The 21,075-nt window shown below is 38.2% G+C and overlaps 1 non-coding gene across 1 annotated transcript; it reads right to left on the bottom strand.

Annotated features, from left to right (window-relative positions):
* Positions 1-9,609: 9,609 nt before the first annotated feature.
* LOC132368320 (U6 spliceosomal RNA) lies at positions 9,610-9,716 on the bottom strand. The gene has a single exon (XR_009504057.1). It is a non-coding gene; the product is annotated as a U6 spliceosomal RNA (small nuclear RNA).
* Positions 9,717-21,075: the final 11,359 nt, after the last annotated feature.

The following is a 21,075-nucleotide window of genomic DNA, read 5'->3' as shown; positions in this document are numbered from 1 at the left end:
CTAGGCTGATACGGGAAAATGTATAAATGTGAACAGATGTATGATCATAGCATACATATGTAGATTTATATATACATGCATTTATATACATTCTTTTAAGTACAAGAAAACATTCTCACAATGACCTTAAATGACAGTTTCCTCGAGATAAAAATCATGAGCAAGTCGCTAAGAATGCATTAAAAAATGGAAGCATATGTCAACCAATATTTGTACAAAATTATAAATGTTGTCTGAAGAAATGAAGTGACGGGAGCATCATGGGGCTGCTTAGGGGGTGTTTGAAATTTTGCCAATGGGAGTTAGTTTAGAAGAGTCCGTTCCATGTGAATGAGCCTCAAATAGAAAACAATTAGGAGGGCTAAACATACAGTTACACAAAATTTCGTAATCTCCTACACCAGGACAGTGTTTGCAAATCTAATTGTGCTTCAAAATTATCAGGAGAGATTTTTTAAAAAATATACATTACTAGTTTCTACACCTTCCCCCCACCTCTGAAATTCTCATTTAGTGGGTCCAGGAAAGTACTAACGTACTTGATTTTTTATCAAGATCTTCCTTGGTGTTTCTCACATATGGGCTGGCTTGGGAATCACTGAACTGGGGATATTTTCAAGCCCTTGTATCTCCTTTGTTGTTTTCTTAGCACTTTTTCTTCTAACATTTTCACACTGTGCCTATAGCTTTCCTATAGTAATTACTTTCCTATGGCTTGTCTCCCCACTACTTGTCTGTTCTCTGAAGACAGAGCTGGATATTTCTCTTTACTGTATCCCATACAGTACCTTGCACAATTTCCAGCATACAGTAGGTATTTAAAAAATAAGATGAATTGAATTCCTCTGTCATTCATTTTGGTGCACCTTGGTATTTCCTGCTCACTTATCACTTGACCCCAAACCCTGAATTCAGAACAATAGTCAGTTGTTCTTCAGAGACACCAAACCAGGATAAAATCAAGGGTAAAGTGAGTTGTTTGCCAGACCACTGCTTGGAGAATTTTCTGCCGAAGAAACAACAAAGCCTCACTTGAGGATGTTTTAATATTGTGGTAATTGATTTATTTCCTTTTCTGAGCAAAAATAATAAGTTTGGGCAAATCTGAATATACTGGCGGAAACAGAGTATTTGAAACTGAGGGTCTTAGAAAGCGAAGGATGTGTGGTCATGAAGCTCAAAACATGTGCAGGTAAATTCCTCCTGTGCGGGTGAATATCTCACACACACACACACACACACACACACACGCACACATACACAGAGGAAGTCTAGTAAAAGATTTTTTAAATACAATTAATACAATCTCCCTTAACAACAAAAAAATCTGTTGCTGCTTTATAACACAAACATTCTGTAGCCAAAAGCATTTTGATAAATTTTTAGTATCTGTAAAACTCTCATCTAAAAGTAATAAAGTAATATTAGAACACCAAAAGTATTGACAAAATATTGTCACTTAGAGCCCACTGAAGTATAAGTCTATCCATTTTATGAGTTATTTTTTTAACCTCCTAGTTAAAAAAACAAAAAAAAATACATAGAAAAATATTTCACTTTTAACATGTAAACTACATTACCCATCATATATTTTAAAAGGTTTCACAGTAAATATAAACAAACCATGTTCTATCAACATCCTTGGGGAAAATGTAAAATGTAGTGGAATTGCAGCTCTAAATTTGTTTAGTTGTGCAATTTTGGTAAAATAGAAAATTTTTTTTAAATAAGCATGCCAAATCACATAGTATTTTCAAGGTTTAAATACCTGAAATTGTATAACAATATTACCACAGTCTACCTTAATTTTACAAAACAGAGAGGTAGACTAATCACAAGAATGATTCAAATAAACAGTGTTATAATTTTTTCAATTTAAAACAGAAGATAAAATTTCTGGGGGAGGGGAGGAAAGTGGTCATTTTAAACATGCTTACCCCAACTCAAGTCTGATTTAAGAAATGTAGCATTTCTTTGATTTTTAATTGTTCCTGCATTACTTGTCAATGTGGCCACATGACTATAGTTTATGCTATTATGTTGTCAGGCTTCTGATAATGGGGAGGAATGTTTGTTTAGACTGTGTAGCTCTTCACTTTAATTCACTCTGGCTCCAGTGTGACCTGTTAAAACTGCTATCAATGGAAAATCCAAATTTCCCAGAAAGGATTAAAGCAACAGCAACCCCTGTGAACCAGAATTATCTCCTATTGAGGCTAATTACCTTAGCACACTTAGGAAAGTACTGCTATAGGAAATCTGTTGCCTTGCAGTCTCTCTTCTTCTGTAAAGTGCTTTTAGTTGATATGAAGTCGTATATTCGCTGATTACTCTGTGGCATCTTTTAGTACCTTTATAAGTGTGAGGAGAGACACAAAAAACTGAAATGACATATTGAGCCATAAACAAACATATTACATGAAGTATGCAACTTTCCCATGGTTATGAAACCTGTGTTTAGGGAATTGACCCCGTTAGGGTGGGAGTTTTAAAAGGAAAAAATAAAATTCTAAGGCTTAATATATAAGGAAAAAAAGTAGAGTTACTAAATTTAAAAAATTACTAATTTTTTACTTACATATGGCAAATAACTTGTACAACATAAATTTTAACAAATAAACAAGATGTGTCTTCTTATCTTTTCCTACTATTTTGAGCATGTAGGAATTACTCAATTCTTTAAAAAAGCCAGTTTGCTGGATACATTATTTAATGTATAAAATGATAGCTAGTCTACTTGTCACTTACAAAAACAATCATAAAATGAAAGGTAGCGACCCAGAATCATTCTCAATTTTAACAAGGTAGTTCTTGATAATTCTGTAAAATTATATTGTTTACTTGAAGTGAGGATGAAATTGAGTGTAATTGAAATCAACATGGAAAGGATATGGAAACCAATTATTTCTGGATCCTAGACAGAAATATTTTTACTCTTCATTTATCATTATACTTACTGCTAATGAATTGTTGCAAATTGGGCAAACAGGAATTGCCCAATCTGTCCATTTATAGCTCAAGTATGGTACCCAAAGCCACAAAATAAGGTTTTTGCTTGATAATTGTTAGGGTTTGACTTGTCCATTTGGCTGTCTACTCTATAATTATAATTATTAAATAATTAACAATTATCCTATAACTATTTGATCCTCACCCCGTTTTGCTATATTCAGAATACTGTTAATTTTTATTCCTACAGCACATTGTGACATTATCTGGCCTTCCCTGAGTGCAAATGGGATTGTAAGTGCATCCCCAAACGAGAGAACTCAGACACGGCATAGTCATCTACATGACCCAGTGTATGCACATGCTATTTTTTTAGATTGTCATTGTAACAGAATCACAATTTAAATTATTTTTCAGAGAATTCAGTGATGCTAGTTCAAGGGGAAAAAGTCTAACACAGGGGCTCAATGAATGGTGGCTATTAAAAGTCTGGTTTACAATACTTCACATGAAATTTTTATGATGTGAATTTTTTATTACTTATATTCTATTCTGATGCCCTGTACCAACTTCTAATCTGCTTTTGGCATTGAAGTTATGTAATCAAAGTAAAAAATAATTAGAATATCTGTTATGGAAAGAGGAAGTGAAATTGTGGCCATGTGTCTCAAGAATTTCTAAGACTAAACTGAAATGTTTTGAATGAGTTAATGAAAGTAATATGTCTGTAGCAGATACGAGGGGTAGAAATATGAAATACTAATAACCAAATATACAAGCAGAAGTAATCGCCCTCCATCAAAGGTAGAGTCAGCCTGTGAAGCGAAGCTCCTAAACTGCCCACCTTACCTCTCCCACATTCTTTCCCTGACTATGAAAAAGCAGCTACTGAAACTGGCGCTGCTGATGGCTGAAAGCTCAGCAGGGGCTTTGATTTGGGGCCTTGGTTCCCTCTATGTTGGCCACCCTCTGGCAGCCAGGTTCTGCCTGGGCAGAAGCCTTAAGTCCTGTATGGCCTATAGTCTCAAAGTCTCTGAATACTACTTGTGATATTCTATTGTCCAAGCAAGTCTCACCACATCCAGCCCGAAATCAAGAGGCGGAGAATTAAACACCTCTTCTTAGTGAGAGGTGTGGCAAAGGATCTTCAGCCATCTCGAGTCTACCAGAGCTGCAGAAAGTAAAAGAAACGTTTTATAAGAAGACTAGAAAAACAATCATCTTTTGAATTGGAGCATAAATATTCTTAAACACCTCTCTAAAAACCATTTCTTTTTCACCACTTCTGCTTTCCACCTTTGTCCTGGTAGTAACTACTTGTTTCCATTATTTTAGCCTTCTTGCCTCTGTTATCTTTCCCACTAAAACATCCCAAATATTACTGTTGGATCAATCTTTCCAAAACACTGCATTCCTCAGGTCCTTTAGTGTCTCCCAAGGCTTATGGGACAGAAACCAACTAGTTAGGTCTAGATTATAGAAATCATCATGTTATGAAAGTATTTAAAATCCTCCAGATCTCATCAAAACCTGATTTCCTTCCCCTGCTTAGTGTCCATTACTTCCCTAGACTTTTCCTTATTTAAGCAAAAAGCTCTTCACACCAACTCCCTAAACAAGTTCTTCTTCGTCTGGTCTTGGCATCTTGGCTCATTCTACTACCTAAAATGTCCTTACTCCTTCCGGTTGAATCCTTCCTTGTCCATGAAGACTTTCCTAAACACTGAAGCTTACTTTATAGTTCTCTTTTCTAAAGTTTCAATACACCATCCTCTCAATGGCATTAAACATTGTACTGTCATAAATAAATGTTATTCACAGAAGCATAAATTATATTTTTAACAAATTATAAGTTCCTTGATAACAGGTGTCACGTGTTGTGCTTATACCTTATGAGTTCTTGGTGCATGGTAGAGACTTACTGAGTACTCACTGAATTACATCGAATGTGTACTTTTTCTTTGCTACTTCTTTTATACCCAGCTGCTGCAGTACCTATACATATTTTAGTGTAGGAATGATATTCATAGAAATATTTTATAGTGTTTCTAAGTTATAAATTTAAATTCCCAGTTATAACAGTTAAAATCAGCCCATGTTTTTATTGAAAATAAATGTTATCGTATAATGATGAAACTGAGGCATAGATATCGTCTATATCATCTAACAGAATAATACAGTATAATAAAATATTTTTATGACTACATAGACATGTTTACAAAATTTATCTCCTACTTTAAATGCACCCAAAGACAACATGAATTCATATTTTCCGTTATTCCTCTGCTATTAAACCAGCAAAATTGACTTTCACAATCTACTTTTACACTGAAGCCTGGTGGCCTCATTAATCTGGTAATGTTTAGAAATATTTCCATAATTCAGTGATGAAAAACTAGAATAAGTACAAAGTGCAAAAAAGAAAAGGGAGACAATTTAAAAATAACTATAGATAAGTAAAATAAGTTGGGTAAGAATCTTTTCATTTTGAAATGCCTCATAAATAATATCTAAAAATCTGTTTCTTACAATTCAATGATGGCCTTTTCTCAGTTGCTTTGTTTTTCAGTTACAATGTATAATTATTTAATTTTATAAATTGGTTGCCAAATAATTCTGTACCAACATATCTTATACAACAAGCCTTGAAACCTTTTCATAAATACAATTGTAAAGTTATTTTCACATCCAAATATTTTAGAAGAGACTTTTTTTTCCTTCCTGGTATTAGCAATGTGACTTGCTAGCAAAACTTCAAAGTAGGAACATGATTTTACATTTGACACATCATAAATAAGTGTGCCAGCTGCCAGGTTTCCCACTGATTGAGTTTATGCTAACTTAATAATCTGTTTTAGTTAACTAAGTCAAACTTTGATTCACTCCCCTGAGAGACAGAAACTGTCATAGGGAAATAAATGATGTGCCACAATGTTTTTAAAACAACGACGTCACCATTTTTACTGCATCAGTATCTCAGCTCTCTGTATTGTGAATACACGGATTTCAACTGTTACAGAATTTTATTTTCAGTAAGATAGCTATTCTGAAATTGTAGTCCAGGAGAAAACTGAAAAGTGAAAATCCAGAATAGGAAACAAGACAAACTGGCAGTTACCTTTCTGAGAGAATATTTTATACATGTTTTATACCAGATTATATGTATGTGGAAAAAGTTATTACAGGTTCTAAATCTATTTGAGAAGCTCCAGAAACCTCCAACTAAAATATTCACTCATCAAATACACCTGTTTGATTATGTGGTTTCAGTCACTAATGTTATTGGATTCTAACTCACACACACAGTAATAAAAGCATTATACTTTATACTCTCTTCTAGTTCTTTAGGCAATTTCATGAACTTGCTTGAATTTATTTCTAGTATGTTTTACCAAACTGTTCAAAGAGATGGTACTGCTGTCAAAAAGCATTCATCCAGAATACATTTCTCTAATGAACAGTGCTTTAGCTTGTGATCTTTTTCAAAGAAAATTAAACCTTTTTCTACGAAGGTAAAGAATTATTATTTTTTGTTTGTTTGGCTTAGTTTGGTTTTGTTTTTGTTTTTTTTTAAACATCTTTATTGGAGTAAAATTGCTTTACAATGGTGTGTTAGTTTCTGCTTTATAACAAAGTGAATCAGCTATACATATACATATATCCCCATATGTCCTATTTAGAGATACAGCTATTTCGATTGCCTTTTAAAAAAGTAAAACCACATTTCTCACAATTTGGTTGCTTTTAAAGAAACCCTATTTCCCATAGATTTACATTAAAAGATTAACAACTCCCTTGACATCCTGCATAGTCGGCAACAGAGAAAGTCTCTGAGGGGGGAGAGGAGGAATATGATTCAAACTCTTTCATACAAGATGTGTGAGAATTTTTTTAATTGAAGTATAGTTGATTTACAATGTTTCAGGTGTACAGCAAAGTGATTTAATTATATACATTATATATTATATATTTAATTATATATATATTATTTAATTTTATATATATATTCTTTTCCAGATTTTTTTTCCTTTATGGGTTATTACAAGATATCGAATATAGTCCCCTGTGCTATACAGTAGGTCCTTGTTGGTTATCTATTTTATATATAATAGTGTGTATCCATTAATTCCCAATTTATCCCTCTTCCCTGCCCCCGGTATGTGTGAGAATTTAAATTCAAGATATAACATCACATTTGTGGGAAAAGAACATTATTAGTCATCCAAAAGTATGAATCTGAAAATAAGAAAAGTTCTTCAGTGATGGGAGAAGACTTGAGGACAAATGCCCTCTAACCTCTGACTCAAATCTTTCATGTCTTACAATATGACAAACATAATTCCAGCAATGAGGACTATTGATAGGATGGCAAAGTATCCAACAGGGAAACCCACTGCGTCCCACAGCTGTATCCTGCTACCAGGGGGAGCCACTGGTGACATGAGTTCAGTAGGGCTACCGGGAAAGTCTCCGCCTAAAAATGCAACTACTTACTACCTGTCCCAACACCCATGTGGCCTTTTCCCACCTCTTTTATTTTTCTTCCCAGTGAATTAAAAGCAGAACTAATGACGATATAGATGACACTAAAAAAGGAAGCCAGAGACAGGAAAAGTAGAACATTAGGAGGTTACAAGGATTTGCCTTTTTATGAATTTTTCTTTCCCCAGCATTGTCCCTGATGTGAATGGTGGAGATTCTGAATCATAGTTATTCAAGATGCGGTGGGCAGACTAATTATTTGACTGGGAGGTGATAGAGTGGAGGACAAGGAGGAAAGACTGTCCCCTTGAATCTGGTGGCTAAAGAAGCACTATGCCCAGTGGCTGGGCAAGAATAATGCGATTAATTGTCATGAGTGTCCTCTCACAAAAGATCACAGTGATCTCCTGATTGCACTGAATCCCAGTGATACGGAAATAGTCCGTGCATAAAACTAGTGAAAATCCATTAGTGCATTCTGCAAAAGCAAACTTTTCAAACACATCTGTTCTTTTCACTATAGTAACTCAAACCCTAAAATTCTGCCTGACACGTAGTAAGCACTAAATAAATATTGAACGAGAGAAAGAAGGAAATATTTTTGTAAATTATCGTGAAAGTTAATTTGGAAAAAAAAAAAACCCACATAAAATATTTAAATCCACTTTAAAGCCAGACAAGCAGGGCAGTCTTTGCAGCTGCCAAGAAGGTAACTAGATTAGAAATTCTATGAGCTCCTTCTGAAGGCCATCGTGATTCAGAGCTTCTTCGGGAGGTTTAAATGCAAGCTTGTGATTCAGTGCATCTAAAGGGCATGTCATTTTTAAAGATATTCAATTCATAGGTGTAATTTATTTTTAAAAAGATGAAAATGGATGAGCTGCATTGGAGTTTGTTTTTTTTTTTTTTTTGAAGTATTTGTTTATTTATTTATTTATGGCTGTGTTGGGTCTTCGTTTCTGTGCGAGGGCTTTCTCTAGTTGCGGCAAGCGGGGGCCGCTCTTCATCGCGGTGGGCGGGCCTCTCACTGTCACGGCCTCTCCTGTTGCGGAGCACGGGCTCCAGACGCGCAGGCTCAGTAGCTGTGGCACACGGGCTTAGTTGCTCCGCGGCACGTGGGATCTTCCCAGACCAGGGCTCGAACCCGTGTCCCCTGCATCGGCAGGCGGATTCTCAACCACTGCGCCACCAGGGAAGCCCTGGAGTTTTAACATAGACTTTTGAAAGCAAAGGAGACTTCTCTCTTCACCACCTATTTACAGGGGAGTCAGAAAGAAATACCTTGAGATTTGCTCAGGGAAACGTTTAAAGCCGCAGGCTGCGAGTTGATGGGGTTTGGTGGTGCAGAGGAAGAGACATATGTGGACGAAGTATGATGCTGTCCGAGCCCAAGTGCCACTTATTTAGAGTTTATGATCCGCCCACCAAGTACCCAGATATAGTCCCTATCACCTTCCCCACACACTTGGTTATTGGCATTTTGACACCTTTTTTGCACAGCGGGAGGCATTCCTGACACTATCAACGTAATATACCTGTTTCAGATCACAAACATTACTCGTTAACCTTAGGCAGAAATCTAACATAATCAAATATCCTTTTGCCACCCAATTCAAGTCAACCAGGGACAGGATAGATAGGAAAACATAGTATGAACAGTACATAGAGAAATACTCACGAATTTTTTTTGTTTAAAAAGGGGTTTTCTGTTTTCAGAATCCACAATCTGTCACAGTTTCCAGGTTATTAATTATTTGCAAACCGTGTGTTTAAAAAGGGTTCAGAATATGGAATGCTGTGATTTAGGTGAATTACATTCTTTAGCAGAGTGACTTTTACTATTTTTTTTTTACTTTCTTAATATATTTTATTTAACGCAATATATCCCAAACATTTTCATTTCAGTATGAAATCAATATCAACTTTTTTCTTTTTATTTATTTTCTTTCTTTTATTTATTATTTATTATTATTTATTTTAATTGAAGTATAATTGATTTACAATATTGTGTTAATTTCTGCTGTACAGTGAAGTGACTCAGTTATACATACATTCTTTTCCATTATGGTTTTTCCCAGGATATTGAATATAGTTCCCTGTGCTATACAGTAGGACCTTGTTATCCATCCATTCTATATGTGATAGTTGGCATCTACTAACCCCAAACTCCCAGTCCCAAAACACATGGAACCCTTTACGAATTTGCGTGTCACCCTTGCACAGGGGCCATGCTAATCTTCTCTGTATCATTCCAATTTTAGTATATGTGCTGCCGAAGTGAGCACGACTTTTACTAGTTTTTCTTTTTTTTTCTTCTTTTGCTAATATTCACGGTCTCAAATAGGACAGAAAAGTTTTCAGGAATTAAACATCCCTTTTTCATCTCTTCTCTCTGACCTCCCAAAAGTTGTCTCTTACAATCAAGTCAAAACAGAATGCTTTCTATGTTGGTCACACCACCCTTCTCTCTAAAACCTGTGTCTGACCAGATGCAAATGATGACTAGTTATATATCTCTACTCGGTAAAGCTGTACATACTTTAAGACATAAAGTGATTAGAATTACTAATACTATTTTAAAATTCTAAAACACGATTGTATCATTATGTTGTTCCTAAAGATGCCTCCTCACTTGCAATCATTTAAGATGAAAAAAGTGGCCCTGAACAGGTCGGAGGCCAGAAGCATCACTGGACTTTCCCCGGAAAGGCCATCCCTATTAGCCCAGATAGAATCCAGTGGCTCACGCGTTCTCCCTGCTGCTGCCCGTGGAACTTCTCTTCACTCAACCACCGTTGGCCAAGATGGATTGTTAATGTCACACTCAGCCGGTATAGCCCCTCCTGGTGAGTCACACTGTCTCCTGATCAAGCCCAAGTGTAGCCTGTGATTGGGAATGCCTGCCGTCTTGCACCGCAAGGCCAGCCCTGTAACGAGGGTGTGTCACTGGGGTAGACCACGGGGCTTTCTCTGTCCTTACAGCCTGTTATTAAAGGTCCCAAAGGCTTCACAGCTGGGTTCTCCCTCCCTGATTATGACGCCTGGAAGGGTTATCTTATTCTTTTAGTTTCTTAAGTTCCCACATTCAAAGAACTTGTTATAAGTTTTCCCCAGGCTGAGTTGTGGGATATTTGGGTAGACCCTAAAAGCACCCACCCGAATGTGTCCTGCACTCTCGGCCTTCCACTCAGTCAGCAGCCCAGGAAAAAAGCATAGACATCTGATTTTTTCTTCTTTCTGCATGAGCTTCTTGTCTATCTGAGGTACTCCTGGAAAGCTTCTTGTATTATCTTTTCAGAGTCTTAATTCTTGTATTCTGTTGTTTGATCATTAATTCCCAAATCCTCTTTGATAATGTTCTTAGTGGCTTCATCTGGTCCTCATAAACATGAGAGCTCTGTTCCCACCTCAAGCCCCCCCACCCCACATTTTAAGCAGAAACTACATGCTAAACACTGCACAAGGTGTTTGTTAGGCTTTCATCCTAACCTGAGGGACTTTCCAGGCCTGAGTGGGAGACAAACACAGAACACTAGAACTCCAAAAGTAATTGGTATCCTCACAAAGTTAATATTAGAAACACAAATTCATTCTCAATTCAGTGAACGTGGGGACACTTTAGTTAAATCTGCTAATATTTTGTTCCCTTATAGAAATTAGAATAATCACTCCAACTATCTCCCAGGTCCTGCTCAAAACTGCTGGCACATTCACCAAACTTGTACGATTTCTGAGCTAAAGCTAAAGATAGTGGGTCTCCAAGCACACCCAAAATTTCTCCTTTTTATATTCAGCCGATGTTCAGAAACAGTAAGAAGCCAGCGAAGGGTGAAATATGCATGGCATGCCTCCTGGATTATCAACTAATGGTAGCATCATTGATAGAACAAAATTAATTTACTTAAGAAATCAGAGCCAAGTGGAGCTGAGGTCTGGTAGGTGAAAAATGTGTGTTTTATCAGCTAAAGTACTCAGCTCCAAACTCCCCTGCTTCTTAAGTACAAGTAATGTATGGCTGGGTTTTGGCATTGCATGCCTACCCATCCTGTCATAATTGAAAATCTCCGAGAGACCTAAAAGCTGTAAATGGCCGTCCTGATGCCCACTAAATGACATATACCCACTAAAATGGATTTTTGAGAATCACCCAATTTATAAAACACTAGATGTGACATGGTTATCACATAGAGGGGTTTGAAAGATGAACTATGGTGGAGATACACTTCCATGATGAATGCACTCAACATTCCTTCTATCGATTTTTTTAAAGATATTTCAGTCTGTTGAATTGGATTATATTTTAAAATAGAGAGTTGAGATATTCACATTTTTATCCTTTACCCTTGAAAAAGATTCATTTTGGCATGAGATGGCATGATTTGAAATCAGCTATAGTGTTCAATTTTCACAATCTGTAATTTTAACTCCCTGTGTTTGGGTGCTTCCCTAATTTATGGACATGGAATGCCAAAGTGGAAGTCAGCAATGGACTTGACCAGCCTGCCATGTAGTAGGAGCTGGCATGTGACCGAGGCTCTGCCATTCAGATCTATCAGTGAAAGTCTTAGATTTAAAAGAGAGTGAGATGGGAGAACAGATAGAGGGGTATCATGTCGAAGGATAAGATGGATTAACTGTAATGAAACATAAGATACTTAATCCAAGTATACTACTTGGATTAAGTATCTTATGTTTCATTATAATCTTTGCTTTTGTCAACCTGATGGATGACTTCAAGGAAATTAGTGATAACTTTTCAGCTTAACTTCACTTATTTGGGAAATCAGAATGATCGATTTATTTCATGTTTCTGAAAGCTCTACAAAAAATTTCCTAAAGTGGTTCTTGCAAATAAATATTTCATAATTTTATAAATGTTGGAAAAGATACAGTTTAAAAAAGTCAATAGGCGTTCATGTGGATTAACCTCTAAAGAATGTGGGAAATGAATAAAATTGTGGCTTAAACACATTTTTTAAACTTTTACCTTACAATATCAAGTTCTATCTCATTTCTTATCTGCTTGCTGCCTCGATTTTGCTACAAATTTAAAAATTGTTAGAGTTGGCATTTACTCTCTGTTGAACTGGAAGTTCCCCAAAAGAAAATGTGGAAGGTCTATATGCTCATTATAAAATGAGAAACCCTTCACGCCAGGCTCCATTTTAATGCACATGGTAACTATGATAAATATCAGATACCATTGAGCTCTTAGAGGATTGTGTTCTGTATAGAACAATACAAGCTCTTCGCCAGTCTCTCCTTTCTAACTTGCTGGATTATCTAATGACTCATGCTATCAAAACAACACGGTGACTGCGGCTGGGAGCCCCCTGAAAGCTCCCATCCCACCTGGGAGCTTTTGTTTGCACTCTTGTGGATTCCAGTTGAGTCATATTTAAACCAAAAGTCAGCTGTGTTTTCTCTAAACCTATTTATGGCAGTTGTACTTATTATTGTATGTATGTAATGTAGTTAGATATCAAATAAATCAATGAAACATTAGAGCAAAAATAAAGATATCTTTCTTTGAAAACTAAAGGGAATCGTTTCGAAAGATTTAATAAAACTGTCACTGAAATGATTGCTGTTGAAGGGTGGTGTAGGTGAGATAACTTTGAGAGATTGGGAGGGAAATCAAAATGTAGGTGAATTTTTTGATCATATTGGTTTGTAACAGTCTTTAATTCATTCGAAGAAAAACAACCTGAACTTGTAAGTAATGCCCTAAGGGTATGATTTTTACAAGAAGGATGATTTAGAACTCCAATGGACATATCCATCAAAGAAAAGGCTTGGAATTGCACCAAGTGTCGGTAAATGCATGAACATTTATGCAATAAACGTTTTCAAGATAACTAAATGTTCAAACCACATGTTTATATCTTTTCCTAATGATTCCTTTCTTTAACTCTGTGGTTGTGCAACCAAACACCAGTACCAATTGGATTAGATAACATGGTTCTCCTGTAAAATCAAATAAATTGCAAAACCATTTTTCCAAATCAAACAATTACCACTGGAACTTTCCACTAGATCTCATAGTTTTAATGAATCACTGCGTTCTATTTTCCCCCTTTATATGTGCACTATCATCTTGAACCAGATTTTATCACCTCGAGCCTGAATTGCCCCAATTATCTTCCTAACTGCATCATCATTTTAGTCCCTTTTGGCCCTACAATATTTTAAAATACTTCCATCATTAAGATACGTTGGGGCTCATAAAATTCTAATATTACCTTCTGTGTTTATATCCTTAAGTCCAGACTTCCTACCGATTGTTCCACTCCTGGTCAAATTGGTCATATACCCTCCACCCTCTCACAGCTCTTTCATTTGAGCACATCCCTTCCCTAGTGGGGGGACCTTCCTACTGTCCCCTGAATGCAGTATGCTGAGCGCCAACCCCAAGTTGGTGATAGATCCTCCTGCCAATATATCCCTGCCCATCCTTGAGGGCCTCGTGTAATTCACCCCTCTTCCAAGAGGTTTTCCATAAATGAGAACCAATCCAGTTGTCTTTACGCCTATTTGTCTGTCCCATGTTTCATAGAGTGTTGTGGTCATCGAAGGCGTGGATTGTATGTTTTCTCCAAATTCCCATCTTTGAAGATGGGAATCAGATTTTTCATTTTTCCAGTGCTATCATAATGCATTCACTGTGGATACTCAGTCCTTAATAAATTCTGTTGATTGAAAAAATAGTACTAAAAATAAATAGTGTGCTTGAAATATTCATAAAGACTTCTACATTAGAAAAACAGAATATTTAGTTATTTATATCTAGCATAAAATCTCATCTCTAGCCCTTACAATGAGTGCAATTTACTGAGTTCCAACAATTCCTTGGTTTCCTTGCCCCTATAACTGAATTTCTCACATGCTTGTTGTGGGGATTAAGTAAAATAGTTTAAACAAAGAGTAGTGCCTGAGACATCATAGGGCATCAAAAAATGGATTGCCTGTCCATCATTTATTCCCCTTTGAACCCTTTTTAAAATTTTGTTTGCATGTAAATATTCAAGCTATAATCTAGTGTAACTCCAAAGTTTTTCAGGAAGCAATTTATATCACACTATTTTGGTGGAGGTATCTCAAAAAAAGAAATGGTTAATTGGGTAAATGTAAGTATTTACTGTATTTATCTAAAAACCTTGAGCAGCTCATATTCCTTGATAAAAATGAGAAGCAGGGGGCTTCCCTGGTGGCGCAGTGGTTGAGAATCTGCCTGCTAAAGCAGGGAACACGGGTTCGAGCCCTGGTCTGGGAAGATCCCACATGCCGCAGAGCAGCTAGGCCCGTGAGCCACAGTTACTGAGCCTGCACGTCTGGAGCCTGTGCTCCGCAACAAGAGAGGCCACGATAGTGAGAGGCCCACGCACCGCGATGAAGAGTGGCCCCCGCTTGCCGCAACTAGAGAAAGCCCTCGCACAGAAATGAGGACCCAACACAGCCAAAAATAAATAAATAAAAATAAATTTAAAAATAAAAAAATGAGAAGCAGTTGATGAGTTGATAATGTGTGTAACTAAAAATTTACAGTTGAGGGAAGGCAGGCACACCATATCTCCATGAGTCAAAGTAAAGGGATGTGAACCCTTAAGGAAGCCCTCTGGCAGTAGGTTGTAGAAGAGAGAAGATGCAGAAATAAATTTCTATATAGAAATCAAAGGTGCAAAGATTTACATATTAAACCATCATATAGAGGCAGCGTTACGTACTGTATGTCAAAGGAGAATTTTTTTTTTTTTTCTTTGTGCAAATAGGAAGTTTCACTACCTGCGGATGGAACCTCTCTCCTTAAGCCTGCTGGAAATCAAGGTTAGGATGGGCTGTGATGAAGAATAAATCAGAATTAATAACCAAGGTTGTTACTTTGGGGCTTAGTGTTTCTTTAAATCCCACTCGTTCCACCACTTAGTACATACTCCTCATTCTTCTCTTAGCACCTCCAAACGGCTGATTATTCAGCCCAAAGTCCAAATCAAGGTCTGTCCAAATCTGTCCAAAGCACATCATAATTAGAGAGAGAAAATCTGAGAAGCAATAAACATTTTTAAACAGTTTGTATGAACCTAACGCAACTCTAAATATGACACAAAATGATACAGCCACACTAAGGGGTTGGTATGCAGGAAATAGAGCAGCAACGAGAACGGTGACCCTGCAAATTCCATCACTCAGGAAAGTAGATATTAAACCGTGAGGATTATTTTCTTTCACATTGAGAGGCCCCACCCAATCCCCCAGATTTCTGAGAAAGCAGATAATTGCATCCATTAAACTCTTAGGAGAACAGCTCGAAACGAACCTTGAGGCACTTACAGTGTTTACCCGCTGTGGTCTCACATTTCTCCTGAAAGTCACTGGTGCACAGGCCTGACTCTCCCTGTGGGTAAACCAGAAAAGCCCGACATTCGCTATGAAAATGATGCAGTCTTTCTGTGTGCGGTATTAAGATGACCTGACCCATTAAAACTTTTGTTAATTCACATGTTTCTTTCTCCCCTTTACACGTGGAAAATTTCATTAAAAGCCATGTTGGGAAAGAAATCTCTCTTCTAACTGTGCTGAGTTTGTCCCCTTAATGTTAACAGCAAGTAAATATGTAGCATTTACTAATTGCCAAGCAGTGTTCTGAGTAGCTCGTTGATTTAATCTTTACAACCACCTTGTAAGGGTGTGAGATGGGTACTGTTATTGTTTCTGATGTACAAATGAGGAGACAGAGGCACAGATGTTTAGTCTCTTATTCAAAGTCACACACCTGCTATGTAGTGGAGGTAGGACTCAAACCCAGTCTTCTGGCCCCAGATTGATGCATGAGTGGGAACGTCTGTGTTCGCGTGTACATATGTGTGACTAGTTGCTCACAAGTGTGTGCGTGTGTGAGTGCATGTGTGCATGCATAAGCTATACATATGTGTCCGGGGCAAAGCCAGGATTCAAGTCCAGATTTGTCTGATGCATTCTCATACTGTATTATCTCAATTAAAAAATGAAAATAGTAATGGATATTTCTGTCTGACTTTAAGGTCTGCAGAATTCTCTTGTGTGCATTGCCTCAATTGAATAAAGCAAAGGTACACCACAGAATCTTCCATCTACACTTCCAAAAGTTTGCCTGGAAGGTGGAAATGAAGAGGGTTGGGAGTTATGATAAGTTTTATGTATGTAGCAGCTGACAGGCCAGGAGGAGGAGGGGGAGAAAAGAACACATTACAGAAATAACACACACACACATATATATATGTGTGTGTGTGTATATATATATATATATATATATATATATATATATACATATATGTGTGTGTATATATATATATATCTATCATCCTTTCATCAAATAATCTCAAAACACATTTTGGTATTTTTCTCCACAATTTTCCCATGCGTCAGTGAAGCGTATAGCATTTCTCTTATTGTTTAAGGTAAATAAACTGACAGTGAGAGAGGCTATGATTCTCTGGTACCAGGTGCTGGGTCAAGGGCTCAGCCAAGTGAAAATTCAGTCTTTAGAGATAAAGGGATACGGCTGCTTTGGTTTCCCAGGAGACCGCGGAGCGTCCTTTCAGCAAGTCAGCTATTTGACCACATTTGTACATAAACGCCTGCATCCTTCAGGTCACCTTCCCTTCTGATGCTGGCTGAGTTTCCTGTTGGAAGCTCATCTTTACCTACTGCCAAACTCCATAAATAGCTTCAAAAGATTCTCTTGGAATGAATCAAAGGCAATTCCAGCTGAAGCTCTCCGAAGGAAACTTGCAGCAGTCGCTCTCACCTTCTGGTAACTCTGACACAGTACTTTCCCTCCGCCACCTCACTTCAGGAGGGAGGCTGGCACCATGGTGGCGGAGCCCTAATCAGATAGCAAGCCCGCGCTGGCTGTGTCAGAAATGATGTCAGGGCCGGCGGTCCCCTGGCCACTGCCTCATTTGGAGCAAACACTGCAACACTTGTTTTTTAGGCTACTTTATGACTTGTCTGAAAAATGACCTTGTTTGGCAGGGAAGCCCGCTAATGTATGAGGTGTTACCCCAGGATTTTAGCACTTCTACACACACAACATTCTCTCACACACAGAGCTGCACAGCGGGAGGACCATTGAGCTGCTCGTCTTATCAAGGTCCTGGATCAGGGGAGAAGCTCCAGGACCCAAGGTGTGTTAATACCTTCCTGTGGGTAAAATCTACTAGGAAACAGTGTGACCAAAAGGATGGGGAGAAAATGCTTTCGTTTTATGCCATATGGTTTGGCTTATATCGGATTTACACATTTGGAGTTTCGTATTTATTTTTAATGGTGGTCCTTCACCTCGGGTCCATGGATGTGGTTTGCACCTCTCCTCTTGGGGGACTGGCCTGCCCAAGGCTCCAGCCAGCAGCTTCTGAGAGGTGGTGGCCCTTCTGACAGCAGAGCTTTCTTTTCCTCCTATCTCCTCACAATGAGCTCGTGTCCTCTGAGGAGTGGCCAGGTCACTCGGACAGCCACGCTCATCCTGGGGCCGGGATGGGGGGAGATGGCCGCCTTCCTCCTGAGCCCCAGGCCCTTCTCACTCTCAGTCACTGCAAAGACGCTGCATGGAGGTCACTGCTTCTCGTCCTCGGAGCCTCCTTCCCTCGGTGCTGCCCCTGGGAAACCTTCTGGAAATTATTTGGTAATAAGAAACAGACCCAAGACGGTGTCGTGAGGTGAGGCTGTGACCTTTTACCTTCAGAGACCTGGGTCCCAAGCCTTGCTAGAGGCTGGTGGTCTCTGCCTTGTAGAGACCAGGTATTTCAGTGCCACAGGAGCCAATGGCATGTGGGAGTGACTTCACGCCGATGCCTAGAAAAATTGACAGCAAGATGCGCAGGCCCAGGACTGGGGGAAAGTGCGTCATTTTCCTGCATCTCCGCTCTGCTTCAGGGCCAGTAGGCTTTCTGTTTTGACTTCAGTAACTTCTAGCTGTGTAGAGAATGACATGTAGAAGTCAGGGTCTGGTGGGGAGAATAGATCAGCTTTTCTGTGTAGGTCGTGGTACTCTCAGCTTCCTGGTTCTGGGTGAGAATATTTCTTTATACATCGTGATTCATCCAGAGTCTTAGTCCATACTTTCTAATATACCATTCCTTTGGTTTGTACCTTTCAATATTTATTTCGGTATTCTCTCAAATTGTATCCCAGAAACATCAGTGTATGTAGAACACAGTCACTATAATGGTAATATATAATCTTCCACTTTATTTCCTTCAAGGACAATCTAAAGTATCCATTTTATTTATCAGAGACCTACATGTGTGGTGATTTGTTTCATTTAGAAATTCACTCCATTATAGTAACGGAGAAGGGCTTTATACTATTATCACAGTTCCGGACCATCCGACAAAGACCCAGGACCCCTCATGGCTCCAGCTCACAGAAGCTAATTCTGCATCAAACTGAGGGGCTCAGAGACTAGTGGGAACCACATTGCCTGGGTCCAAATCACAGCCCTGCCCTTAATTGTTTGTGTGACGCTGGGCAAGTTCATCTCTTCTAGGTATCTCAGTTTTCTTATCTATAAAATGGGACTGATAGCAGCAAGCTTGTCACTGGGGTGTTGTCAGTTGATCTATGTGAAGTGCTTAGAACTCTGGCCCACAGAATAAGTGTTATATAAGGTTTGCTTTTATTTCATAAGAGAAAAGCAGCAACAAACCCCCTCTAAGTTGACAAGTATTTCCAGAAGGCCACAAGAGACTCTATTTGATAATGAAAAGTGCTGTACATAAAACCTAAAAATGAATGGCCCGTATGAGTCAAAGGGCAGTAGAAGTGAGAAAAGAGAGAGAGAGAGAGAAAGAATGACCCATATCCAGTTAGGCCAATGTCAGGACTTGAATTGGACCAGCCAGTACCACAGAGCTGAAATCAAATGCAGAGAGGACCAGAGGAGGAGATTGCTGATTCTCCCATCCAACCCAGTTTCCCCCCATCTGTAGCATCTAAGGCTGGGTGTCCTCATGAGATTCTTTGGCACTTTTATTCCAAAATATTAATTAGCACGACACTGACCCCACGTGCTTAAGGGCCTAAGTAACATTAAGCCTTGGAATATACCTACTGGAGCTCAAGTAATCAAAGTAAGTGAGGCAAAAAAAAAAGGACAGGATTATGTGGAGACTTTTGCACTTCGGGCAGTGAAGAGAACTTAAGAGATTTTAGGCAGATTCTAATAGTGCTGAAGTTTCCAGGGTTATTTGACTGAGGAATTGCACTGTTTTGAAAGATATTTAGACAAAGTAGATTTCTTTGCGTGCTAGGCTTCTAAATTATAACTAAAAACCTACTTCAAACCTACATGCCAGGTCTTAGCACTGAATGTTCCATTATAGAAATACTAGCTTAAGAAAAGCAGATTCACAAATGATTTTTTCAAATCATTAAAAATAAGAAAAGATGATTGTTTGATTAAAAATATCATCCCTTAAACTATATTGTTCTTACATTTTGCAATTGCCAAGTGAACACTGGTGTACGTATTTCCTGATTCAGAAAAGCAAAAAAAATTTAAATAAAATTTATGAAGGCGTACATGAAAACACTTACACACGCTATCTCTAAGTGTACATAAAATTTTTAAATTGTTACAGAAGTAACAGATTGGCTTACCAAACCTTGAAAAGTCCACTTTAAGGTTTTATATGTCTAGCTTTTTCAAATACTTTGGGAGTTTTGAAAAAATAAAAGATACTATGTGCAATGTTTATGCCTATGACGCAAGAACAATGTTTCTTAGAAAAGTCAAATTTTGGTGGTCAGATTTCCCACTAACAAGAACCAAGGGTTCTTAGAGACATAATTGTTTTTAGGTCCAGCAAATGTGTAAGATGAGCCTGGGAGGCCTTAGTGCACCAGAAAGCAGGAAGTCTATCGAAGAGGAATTGGATTGTGTCAAAAGGACACAGGAGACAACTTGAAGAAGCTGCCTAAGATGTAACGGCTTTGGTGTAAAAACAGTAACTGCAATGGATTAAAATACATCACATATATGCTTTCATAATGATACCCCAAAGCACCCTACTCTGGACACCTTCAGGGTTGCTAGTGCGATAACACGCTATTCTGAGCATCTATAAATAGAGAAAGAGTCCTTATTTCAGGGTTCCTAAATAATTGATAGAGTCCTTTTTATAAAGGAATTCCAGAAATGACAAAATTAGGGAATCGTTATTTTGCCAAGTGCAGTGAAATAATGGATTTATGCAGTGGTCATCAATTAATGTTAAAAAAAAAAAAAAGCGAAGTGATGGGGCTCATTATAAAGGAGAATCAGGCTGACTTCACCTGATCCCACCAATCGCAGTCTAGCGACACCAAGAGCAGGGTGACCAGACAGGTGCCTCAGGACTGGATGGAAGGAGCGTTCAGCACCACCCACGGATAATTGAACCTGAAGGTCACCAAGCCTCTGGATCTAAATGCCGGTTTACAAGAACAAGCCAAAGAACAAAGACCAGGGGAGGAAGCAACTGGCCAAACCTAGAACTGAGGACATTCTAGTCTCTCCATCAAATCAATGACGCAAAGAGAGTGGGGTGGAAGAGGGCTGTTAACAGAATAAGAGAGACTTAAGTGACAAACAAAAAGGTGCTGTGTATTGATCTCATTTTTTCAGCT

This window comes from Balaenoptera ricei, chromosome 6 (assembly GCF_028023285.1).
Source record: "Balaenoptera ricei isolate mBalRic1 chromosome 6, mBalRic1.hap2, whole genome shotgun sequence".
Taxonomy (NCBI): Eukaryota; Metazoa; Chordata; class Mammalia; order Artiodactyla; family Balaenopteridae; genus Balaenoptera; species Balaenoptera ricei.
Note: the sequence above shows the minus strand (reverse complement) of the source record. Positions and strands in the feature narration are given on the sequence as shown.